Below are 10,261 nucleotides of genomic sequence, written 5' to 3'. Positions count from 1 at the left end.
GTCCCCATAGCAACGGAGCTGACCGGGCAGGGGGCAGGGCCCGCTCAGGGGCGGAGCTGGGCCATTGGCAGAGCCCGCTTCAGCCTCTGATTGGTGCATATCGTCCAATCGGAAACCTTCGGGCAGAAAATGCCAAGCGGGGATTGGAAAATTTGGAAAGGGTGCGGGGAAGCTGGCTCCCCGCCCAATCGGGTCCTTAAAGGGGAAATGACTATCCTCGTGTAATAGTCCCACCTTACACCAAAACGAGTAGGTGAGTGGAAGGCAATAATGCGTAAAAATGGCCAGAAACAGTTACTAAGCACTTATGTGCCACACACCTGGCCAAATGCCTTCCTTGCATTGTCTCACTAAATACTCACTAAAACTCTCTTATTATTAATACCCATTTTACGGATAAAGAAACTGAGGCTCAAAGGGGTTAAACTAGCTGCCTCAGGATTACAGGAAGTTGATAATGAGTTTTGAACGACAGTCTGCCTGAGTCCAGGAACTTGACCTGGAAGCAAGACACTATTTGATCTTAATCTTTTCTGCAGGTTTTTAAAAAGTAATTAGTTCGTCAAAAAAAAAAAAAAAAAAAAAAAAGGAAAACACCAGAAAACAAACAACAACAACAAAATCCATAAACGAAGCCCCTGCATCCTCTCCTATGATTTCACTCTCTGGGCCCTGGCTACCTTGCTCTTCCAGAAAAAATATCCGGAGCTCTCCCTCCCCGAGGTCTTTGCATTGGCTGTTCCTTCTGTCTGGGATAGACTCTTTCCCCAAGTATCCTCAGGGCTCCCTCCCTCGCCTCCTTCAGGTTTTTACTCAAATATCACCTTATCTGTGACTTTATTCCTTCCCACCCTAACTAAAGCAGCAAACATTCCTCTTGCATGCTACTGAACCCCTCCCTTTATCTGCTTTTTCGAATTTTCCTGCTCTAATCAACTTCTAACAAACTAGATGATTAGCTAATTGTTGTTAGTTTGTTTTGGTTTTTTTCCTCCACTGAAATGTCAGCTCCATGAGAGCATGGATTTTTGTCTGTTTTGTTCACTGTGCAAGCCCAGTGCCCTTGCACTATTGGCACGTAGATGCTCAATAAACATTTGTTGAATGGATGGTTGGATGAGTCCTAATTCCACCCCCTCAGAGATACTCTTAAATGCTAAGTGCATCCCCCCCACCGCCCCACCCCAGCACAGTGTCTAGCACATAGTAGCCGTTTAATTAATGTCTGGGGGAAGCAATGAATGAACGATTGCATGATGAGTCATTTTTTTCCTGTACATTTACCTACCTCTTTCGTTTTTAACAGAATCAGAGGCACACATTTATAAAGAATTTTATATGTTTCTAAAAACAAGATTAGAAATATCACCAGTATCTTTCCACGTCATTTTCTTCAAGAACATGCGTTTTAATGGCTGCATAGATGCCCTTCTATCAATGAACTCTAATTTGTTTAACCACCCTTTCTTGTTGAACATCTAAGCTGTGATAAATATTTTGCTATTATAAATAATACCGCCCCCCCCCCATTCAAGCAGTTAAATATTTGTGCACATCTCTAATTATTTCCTTTAAATAGATTACCACAAATGGAACTGCTGGGTCAAAGAAAATGTACAGCTTTAAGATTTAATAATAGTAACAGTTCCCATGCATGGAGCTAAGCTGTGTAATTTTAACAACAGGGGCTATGATTATTCTGGCTTCGCAGAGGAAACCTAAGCTTAGAGAAGTAAGTTTACTTGCTCAAAGCCGCCCAAGTTAATGGGGCAGAGCCAGGGCTCATCCGGTTTTGACTCCCGGACAAGGCTCTCGCTGACTGCTCTCTGCTGCCTCCCCGCGGCCTGGAACACACATTGCCAAATTGTGCTACAAGGATCCAATTCACACTCCCACCAGCGCTCAGAGGGAACATGCACTTTAAAGTATCTTCGCCAGCATTAAACGTTTTTGTTTTTGTGCTCTTTTGAAATCTGTATGCCTCACAGAGTCTCCGTTTAAAAAAAAAAAAGCAAGTTTAGTAGCTGAGATGACAGCACTTTATCCAGGTCGCTGTGATGGGAGGAGGGCCAGGTGCAGCCTTTGCCTCCTGAATGCCCTGCACAAATTGCAGGGTATTAGGCTCTAGAACCCACGTTTGGGGAAGCCTCCTTGGAACTCAGCTGGAGATCTGAGTCAGAGATCAGATGTGGAACAAGCCCAGTGGTAGATCTGCTCCAAGGGCTTCCTCAGGATGGGGCTCTAAGAGAGAAAACCAGCCCCAAAAGAGCCTCCTACAGACGGCTTCCTGGAGGAGGTGGTGAGGAGGTGACCTCCAATAGATGGCAACAGGTGGGGAGGGTGAGGAGGATTTGGCCTCATAAAAATGATACATCAAGGGAAAAGATAAGTGGCAATATATAGATGGCAGGCAATGCTTTATGGCCTTCATATGTAGAGAGCATTTACAAATCAATAAGAAAGGTGAACATATGACAGAAAAACAGGAAAGGACATGGACAACAATTTAAAGTACAGACAATGGATAAGAAAGAAATGGAATCCATAAATAAGAAATTAATGAAATGCATATTAAGCTATTAAACAGATCCTTTTTTTTTTGGTCTCTCAGAAAAATATGTATTTTTAAAGATTTATTTATTTATTTGAGAGAGACAGGGCATGAGCAGGAGGGGCAGAGGGAGAGGGAGAGAGAATCTCAAGCAGACTCTGAGTTGAACGTGGAGCCCCATGTGGGGCTCGATTTCACAACCCTGAGATCACAAACTGAGCCGAAACTAAGAGTCAGATGCTTAACCTACTGCACCACCCAGGTGCCCCAGAAAAATATTTTTTTACTATTATAATCAGTGCTGATGAGAATATAAGATAACAGTTACTCTCATACCCCACATATAGGACTATGATCTGGGGCAGATTTTGGTGAAACCCATCAAGAGACTTAACAATGCTGTCAACCTTTTGAAACAGCAATTCCGCTTCTAGAAATTGTTCTTTTCTTTAAAAGATTTTTTAAAAAGATTTTATTTACTTGGCAGAGAGAGAGAGAGCACAAGCAGGGGGAGTAGCAGGCAGAGGGAGAGGGAGAAGCAGGCTCCCTGCTTGGTCCCAGGACCTCAGGATCATGAACGGAGCCAAAGGCAGATGTTTAACCAACTGAGCCACCCAGGCGCCCCTTTTTTAAAGATTTGTATTTATTTATTTGAGAGAGAGAGAGAGAGAGCATGGGCAGGGGAGGGGCAGAGGGAGAGGGATAAACGGACCCCTCCTGAGCTCAGAGCTCTTCACAGGGGTCTGACTTGACCTGAAGTCAGATGCTTAACTGACAGCCACCCAGGCGCCCCTAGGAATTGTTCTTAAAGGAAAAAAAAGACATAGACAATGGTATATATTTGAGTGTATAGGTGACCCTGGAACAACGTGGGTTCGAACTGCATCAGTCCACTAATAAGCAGATTTTTTTTCAATAAATGCAGTACAGTACCATACATGTATTTTCTCTTCTCCATGATTTTCTTAATAGCATCTTCTTTTCTCCAGCTTACTTTATTGTAAGAATACAGCTATAATACATAGAACATACAAAATGTGCAGTAATTGACCGTTTATGTTATTGGTTAGACTTCTGGTCACACAAGGCTATTAGTAGTTAAGTTTTGGGAGAGTCAAAAGTTATACTTGGGTTTTTGACTGTGCAGGGGTGGGCACCCCAACCCCCACATTATTCAAGGGTCAACTGTATTCATCCTTAGTGTTATTTTAGTACGATTTTTAAAGATCGCCATTGTTTTACAATTGTTACCACTGTTATACCATTTACTATTGTTACCATTGTTATACCACCTCATTGTTTTTTAATTATTGATGTATCATACCACACTTCACGATTTCCCTACTGTTGCACGTTTAGATTGCTTCCAATTTTTTTTCACTGCTTGCTACACCAGACTCTCTCTGAACACTTTACCTACCTGATCTTTGCTAATCCTCGACACTTCTCTGTAAGATGGGATCCTTAGCCCCATTTCACCGATGAGGAAACTAAGGCATGGGAACAAGGTCCCACCACCACCTGTAAGCAGTTTTGCTGGAATTTTAACTGGCAGTTCTGACTTCAAAACCTATGCTCTTAAAGACCACTCAAATTCAGGGCGCCTGGGTGGCTCAGTCAGGTGAGCGTGTGCCTTCGGCTCAGGTCGTGATCCCAGAGTCCTGGGATCGAGCCCCGCATCGAGCCCCGCATCGGGCTCCCTGCTCAGTGGGGAGTCTGCTTCTCTCTCTGCCTCTTGCCCCAGCTTATACTCTCTCTCATAAATAAATAAAATCTTTAAAAATAAGTGAATAAATCTTAAAAAAAAAAGAAAAAGAGACTGCTCAGATTCATTTTATAAATGTATTGGTTGAGTGCCATCTGTGTGCCCCGCATGTTGATAATGACAACTGCAAACATTTATTGAAGATTTTCTTTATAGCAGGTCCTGTGCTAAGCACTTTACATATGCTACCCGCTTATTTTTTTAAAAGATTTTATTTATTTATTTATTTTAGAGAGAGAGAGCAGAGGGAGGGGGGCAGAGGGAGAAGGAGAGAGAAAATCTCAAGCAGACTCCCCACTGGGCACGGAGCCTAAAGCTGCTGGATCCCACAATCCTGAGACCATGACCTGAGCCAACATCAAGAGTCGGCGCCTCACCTGACCGAGCCGCCCAGGAGCCCCCTACTACCTCGTTTAATCCCCACAACCCTATGCACTATGGTTAGTCCCGTTCTACAAGTGTGCAAACAGAGAAACAGAGAGGTTAAGTAACTTCCTCAAAGTCACACAGGCAGCCGGGCTTCAAGGTCCAGGCTTCTAGCCATTTCTCTTCTTTTTCAGAAAACAAATGCTTGGGAGATAGCTAATAAACACATGAATAAATAAATAATATAAAATAAGGTGATGAGCGGAGCTCAAAACGTGTCACAGAATACAGCTAGGCAGCCATCAAAGGAATGCGCAAGACACAGGGACCCAGCGATCCCACTCCTAAGTATTTACTCCACAGAAATGAAAACATATATTCCCACAATGACCTGTACGGGAATGTTCATAAAGCTTGTTTTCTGGGGCGCCTGGGTGGCGCAGTCCTTAAGCGTCTGCCTTCGGCTCGGGGCGTGATCCCAGCGTTCTGGGATCGAGCCCCACATCAGGCTCCTCCGCTGGGAGTCTGCTTCTTCCTCTCCCACTCCCCCTGCTTGTGTTCCCTCTCTCGCTGGCTGTCTCTATCTCTTCAAATAAATAAAAATAAAATCTTAAAAAAAAAATAAAGCTTGTTTTCTTTTTTTTGCTTTTGAGGTTTTTTTTTTTATAGCACCTTTTTTCATAATCACCAGAACCTGGAAGCAACCCAAAATGTCCATCAACTGGTGAACAGATAAATAGATTACAAGTTATCCATTCCATGGGGCACTACTCGGCATGAAAAGGAAGGAATTATTGACAGGCGGGACATCATGGCTGAACTGCAAATGTAGTAAACTGAGTGAAAGAAGCCAGTGTCCTGTGGTTCCATTCCTAGCATTCTGGGAAAGGTAAATCTAATCTGTAGTGACAGAGGGCAGATTCATTGTTGCCTGAAGCTGGGGGACAGAGGGGAGGCTCGGCTGCAAAGGGATGGGAGGGAAACCCTGGGGTGGTGGAAATGTTCCGTGGCTTGATTGTGGTAGTGGTCTCATGGGAATATACATGGGTCAAAACTCATGAAATTACACACTTTAAAAGGGTCCAGGTAATTGTATTAAATGGAGTTATATTTAAAAGTTTTTAAAAAGATTTTTATTTATTTGAGAGAGAGAGAGAGCAAGCAGGGGGGAGGGGCAGAGGGAGAGGGAGAAGCAGACTCCCCGCTGAGCAGGGAGCCTGACTCAACTTGATCCCAGGACCCTGAGATCATGACCTGAGCTGAAACTAAGAGTCATACACTTACCCCAACTGAGCCAGCCGGGCGCCCCTGGTTGTTTGTTTGTTTGTTTGTTTGTTTGTTTTTTAACAATGAGTGTGTTACTTTCTCTGCTGAAGTAAAATCACAATATTATTACTTTTTAAATTTGCTGAAAAGCAGCAGCAAAGATCTGGAGGGAGGAGAGGGTGGAGGGCTGAGAGGAGGCGTCTCTGCCCAGGGAGTAGGGACACCAAGTAACAGAGGTCCCTCTTCGGAGAGCGTCCTGTCTCCTTGCGCATGTGTGCGGGATGTGGAGAGGAACTTTTTGTCCTTTCTATGTCCTCATCTCCTCCACATCCTGTCTTGCTCATTCCTATGGTTACAATAAAAATTTAGCTGGTAAAAATACAGGATGCCCAGCTAGTGTTGAATTTCAGATAAACCTCAAGTCATTTTTTAGTATAAGCCTGTCCCCATGCAATATTTGGGACATATTTAGACTAAACATTTAGGGACTGTCTCTGAAATTCAAATGTAATTGGGCACCCCGTATTTTATCTGGAAATCCTACTCACTCCGCACCAGTCACCCTGGTCTCATGGCTATCTCTCAAACACACCGCCTCAGTCCTGCCTCAGGGCCTTTGCACCTGCTGGTTTCTCTACCTGGAACACTCTTATAGGTTTTTGCTTTGACTAGCTCCCCGTCCTTTGGCTTAAATGTCACTTCCTCAGAGAGGCCTTTCCTGGGCACCCTACCGAGAGCACCCTTTGCCATCCCACGCTTTAATTCCCACCATATTTTCTCCACAATGCTGATCACCGTCCGAATTCTCAACTGATAATATTTTTGTTTTCACAGTTTCTTCTCTATCTCCCCCGGGAGAATGTCAGCCTCACAAGGGCCAAAATGTCCTCTCGGCCACCACAGTACCTACAACAGCTGGATCGTGCTGGGCGCATTGTTCTTTCCTGCTTCTCAGCCGTAGTCGACAAAAACCATTTCTGGCTGATTTGAGCAATGAGGGACTTCAGTAAATAAATATTTGCTAATGAATGAATCCTGAGACCCACAGCTTCCCCCTTCTTGTGTCTCCATAGACCCCAAACCACCTCACAGGCCGTCCCTGGGACCTGCTGCCTCTCCCAGGAGCGTCACCCCCGCCTGCTGAGCAAGCATCTGCGTAGCCTTCAGCCTTGCTCGGCTTTGCCTTCCAGAAGCTGTAGGGTCTTCAGTCCTGCAACCTGTCACTTCCCGATCATGTCACACATCATAGGTGTTGCAATCAGCTAGATGTGCCTGTCTCCTGTGCGCCCAGCAGTGGGAGCCCCAAGGGCTGGGCCTGTGTCTGATTCACCTAAATCACTGTCATTCCTACTATTTAGGACCTGCTCCGTGGGCGCCAAGTGCGGCTTCAAGCATGTGATCTGAATTTCCCCTGCCTCCCCTCATCCACTCAACCAGTTTATTGAGCGACTACTATATTTCGAGTACTGGAGCTACAGGGGTAATCAGAACGGGCAGAAACCCCAGAAACCCCTGCCATCCCCAGAGCTCACTTTCTGATGGCGAGATAAAGAATACATAATGAAAGATGTCTCTTCACAGTAGGCCACGATGTGGAAGCGATCTGAAGGAAAAGAAAGCAGGGAATGCTGATGGGAGGTAGGGGGCGGGATGCTGTTTTAACAGGGTGGTCAGGGGTGGGCTCACTGCAAAGGCTTGAAGGAGGGGAGGCAGAGAGCCATGTGGGTAGTCGGAGGCAGCGTCCCAGGCAGAGGGAACAGCCAGTCATCTGACACAGTTGAGGCCAGTGTGGCTGGAGCAGAGGGGACAGAGACAAGCAGTGGGAGTCGAGGAGAGGGAGGTGACGGGGCAGATCGTGTGTGGTGGGCCATGGGGAGGACACTGGTTTTTACCCCAAGGGAGATGGTGCCACGGGAGAGCTCAGGCAGAGGAAGGACACGATCTGACACAGATGTCCATGGGTCCCTTCGGCTGCATGTGGAGCAGATGGGGGGGGGGGGATGGGAGCAGAGGGGAGACCAGGTAGGAGGCAAGGGACAGGTGGACGGGACCAGGGTGGGGGCCTTGGAGATGGGAGAAGGGGACAGCTTCTTGATAGACTTCACAGACAAAGTCAGCTGAATTTGCTAGCTTGTTAAATGTGGGACGTGAGAAAAAGAAGAGTCAAGGACGACATCAAGGCTTTCAGCCTCATTTAATCCCAAGGCAATGCCATAAAGTACGATCATTCTTTGGTGATAGATGATGATGCCACATCCCACAGCAAGTGGCAGAGCTGAGATTCAAACCCCGTTTCTGTCTAGCCCCAGTGCTAGGCCCTCATGCTCTGTGGACCCCCCTGTCCAGGCCTGTCACAGCCTCCCCTGGCCTGGGACGGAACGGGCCAGGCCCACGTGGGCACGAGCTCAGGCACCAGTGATGCATGACACTGAGGCTGGCGACTTCACAGGCTGGGTGCCTCCCTCAGTGGCCTTCCCTCATTGCATGTCGCCCGAGTTGGGTAACCGCCTTGCTCTGCTCGCCCGTGAACTCCTACAGGGCCTGGCTGGGGCCGATTCTTCCCTGTCCCGGGCATGCCCCTGGCATTGTCCGGCTAGAGCCTGGCATGTGGCGGCCTTCATTAAGGCAACAAATATTTATGAAGTGCCTCTCTTGTGCTAGGCTGTGCTGGGCTGAGCCCCGGGCCCCGCGCTCCCGGGGCTGACAGTCCAGTGGGGGAGACAGAGCCACCTCCAGACAGTGCCGGCCCAGGATGGGCGGGGCTGGGGTGAGGGGGCACGGGGCCACCGCCTGGCCTGAGAAGGGGTCTGGGGAGAGTTGGGTAGAGGTGAGAGACCCACAAATGAACAAGATGGCCCTGGTCTCCACCCGCACAGACCCTTAGCCCCAGGGCTCGACTGACCACGGACAAGCATAAATCAGTCCGTGATTTCCAGGAAGCGGAGAGCTGGAAGTGCAGTGAAGCAGGGACAGGACAGAACGCTGGCAGCTCTGTTCGCTGGGGCTGTCAGGGGAGGCGGAGAGCTCAGGCTGAGAGGGTGCCAGCCCAGGATGAGCCGGGGAGAGGGCATGCGCAGGGTGAGAAAGAGCCTCGCATAATTCAAGAAACTGCAGGAAGCCGGTGTGCCCTGGGCACAGTAGTAAGTGTGAGGAAGCCTGTGCAGCTCATGGAGCAATAATGTGAGGTCGGCCTGCAGGGCTGGGAGCCCACGGGCGGCCCCGGGGAAGCTCTCAGCCCTGGGACCAGCGCCCAGCGTGGCCTAGGCCTCCTACGGTCAGATGTGTCTGTCACTGACTCAGAGCCCTCCTGCAGAAAAAGGACAAAGTCCTCTTGGGCCCCACAAGGCCCCACAAGATCTTTCACCATCAGCTCCCTGTCTCTATCTTCCCCTACTCACTCTGCCCTGGCTGCACTGGATTCCACACTGATACCCTGCCAGGGCCGGCATGTTTCTGCCTCAGGGCCTTTGCACAGGCTGTTCCTCTGCCAGGAACACTCTGTCCCTGTGGCTTCTCTCTCAGACTCCTTCAGATCAAATGTCACCCTCCTCATGAGGTCTCCCTGATTATCCTTGTAAAAACTGCAACTGTCCCCCCTCAGGCCCCTTCCCTGCTTTTTCAGAGTGCTTACCAGTATATACCCTGCTTTACATTTTTCTTATTTATGTGTTTGCCATCTGACCCCCTGGTTAGAGTATCAACTCCGTGAAGGCAGAGATCTCTGGCTTGTTCATAGCTGTCTCCCAGGACTGAGACCAGGGCCTGGAACATGGGAGGTGCCCGATAAATAACGGGTGAGTACGTAAAAAGGAAGGGGATGGAGACAGGGAGGAGAAGAGGAAGGGAAAGGGGAGGAAAGTGGAAGGTCTGTGAGATCCTAAGGCTTGCAAGCACCCCCAGCTTGGAGTGGGGAGTGTTAACACTTCTCAATGCTGGGCTGGGACTGAGGCCCACGGCGACACTGGTTTACCACTCCTCAGACGTTAGGAGCATTGAGGGCCGGCCTAGGAGGAGAAAGTCACTGTCACCACCTGCTGGAGAGTAGTGTCATGACAGCCGTGCCCACTGCTGACTTAGGGCTGGTGATGCCCCTCGACCTGACGGCCCAGGGGGCATCCCCGGCAGAATTGCAGAGTCCACGTCCACAGCTATAAGCCTCTTTATTCCCTGGGCCCCATGGGAGCCCCGCCCTGTCCGTGCTATGCAGGAGAGCAGGGGCGCGCCGCCCCACACCTGCCCTGCTTTGCTCTGCGCCTGCCCGTCGGCCCTCCCATCACAGCCGGCGGGCACCCCCACCTCTCCAGGAGGGGAGA

The sequence above is a fragment of the Ursus arctos genome, unplaced genomic scaffold (assembly GCF_023065955.2).
Source record: "Ursus arctos isolate Adak ecotype North America unplaced genomic scaffold, UrsArc2.0 scaffold_19, whole genome shotgun sequence".
NCBI classification, from domain to species: domain Eukaryota; kingdom Metazoa; phylum Chordata; class Mammalia; order Carnivora; family Ursidae; genus Ursus; species Ursus arctos.
This window is presented reverse-complemented; position numbering follows the sequence as displayed.